We start from the raw sequence: 1,721 nt of genomic DNA, 5'->3' as shown, positions 1-1,721 counted from the left end.
CCAATCTTTCGTTCATTTCTTATTGCTGGAATTTCACATTCGTTTCTTCTTGTTGGATGACTAAACCGGACGATGGTAGAGATGGTCAGCCCCGCCCTGCTCAGCCTCGGGAGCGGACGAGTTCTCAGCTGGTGCATCGGCTGCTTTTGTCTCTTTGCCGTCTTGTGGTTTAGGGTTTTCTGGGCGTCTGTGTCGATAATTGAAGTTGCGGCAGTACCGACGTTGAGGCGGCTGCTAATCTTGGGTCTCATCTCCTTGATTCTCTTTATCCTCGTCATTGCCGTCCTCTCTGGGCTGTCTTTGGCGAGGAGGGGCCCTGCGGAATCATGGTCTATAACCCCGATATATATTCTGTCTTACTGGTGGTCTACCTTGTTCTCCCGCACCCTGGTTGTCAGCACCCTCCATCACGTCTCCCTGTACAGGAGGGTTGGAACACTGTGGTCGACGCCCATGGGTCTCCGCATGTAGTAAGGTGGGAGCCTTCGCGTGCGGTAGGGCCGGCGTTGTTGGGCCTGGCCTTCAGGAGCACTCTCTGCTCCCTCATTTTTTTCCCCACGCTCACTGTTCTGATAATTCTGCTGGTAATCGCGTGGAGGACCTTGCGATGTGGAAAGCGTCTGTAATGGTTGCAGTCTGCTGCATATTGACAGCCTGGAACTGGAATCCACCAGGGCCTGTGACGTTTGCTGCCTCCACACCCTTTTCTCCTTCAACAACATCAAACTCCACAGTTTCTCCATGTCCTACACTGCGAAGGTGCTTCCTGGGGTTGTTCTTCTTTATGGCAGTCTGGTGTACAAATACATCTTCCTTGGTGTCATTCCTGTTGATGAAACCATATCTGTTTCTTACATTGAACCATTTTACTGTCCCCAAAACCTTTGTTGCAATGACCTTCTTGTCCCCACCGGCAGGCGCCACCGATGCGAGACCGCCCAACCACCGCTCCCTGCGCAGCTGCCGCTGCCGTGGTGCCGGGCTTGGAGTCGGCAGCGCTGAGGGCCGGGGCAGCAGGCGGCTGCTGGGTCTCGGCCTCGCTGCTCACGGTTACGGTGACGGTGACTGGGGCCGGCTGCGGCGGCTGCGGCTCCTCCCGATGTGTGACGGTAACTAGGGCAGCGGCGGGGGTGGGGCTGCACAGCGCTCTCTGGGGTCCGCTCTAAATAAACTTGTAAAAAAAAGGAACTTACCTCTTTGGTCTCAGCCACAGAAGCGAGATGACAAAGGGGACGTCATCATTTGGTAAGCGTCGCAATAAGACACATACGTTGTGCCGCCACTGTGGCTCTAAGGCCTACCACCTTCAAAAGTCGACCTGTGGCAAATGTGGCTACCCTGCCAAGCACAAGGGAAAGTATAACTGGCATGCCAAGGCTAAAAGACGAAATACCACTGGGACCAGTCGGATGAGGCACCTAAAAATTGTATACTGCAGATTCAGGCATGGATTCCGTGAAGGAACAACACCCAAACCCAAGAGGGCAGCTGTTGCAGCGTCCAGTTCATCTTAAGAATTTCAACAATTAGTCATACAATAAATGTTTTGGTTTTTAAAAATCTAAAGAGAACTTAGAGGTGAGCTGTAGGGAAGGTCACAGTGCCAGTGAGCTGGCTAATTTGCCGACCTCTTTATCTCTAAGGGGAAGAAAAGCTACACTAGAGAAAGAAAGAAGTGATTTGTAATGGAATTATGTGAGCCATTTTGGTATTATATATAT

At 51.9% G+C, this 1,721-nt stretch overlaps 1 protein-coding gene across 1 annotated transcript in view; it reads right to left on the bottom strand.

The window, feature by feature from the left end:
* Positions 1-1,721, bottom strand: part of AGMAT (agmatine ureohydrolase (agmatinase)) — a 25,821-nt gene that overhangs the window by 21,857 nt on the left and 2,243 nt on the right. The gene's annotated exons all lie outside the window — the stretch shown is intronic.

Source organism: Propithecus coquereli, unplaced genomic scaffold (assembly GCF_000956105.1).
Source record: "Propithecus coquereli isolate 6110/MARCELLA unplaced genomic scaffold, Pcoq_1.0 Scaffold77, whole genome shotgun sequence".
Classification (NCBI taxonomy): Eukaryota; Metazoa; Chordata; class Mammalia; order Primates; family Indriidae; genus Propithecus; species Propithecus coquereli.
Note: the sequence above shows the minus strand (reverse complement) of the source record. Positions and strands in the feature narration are given on the sequence as shown.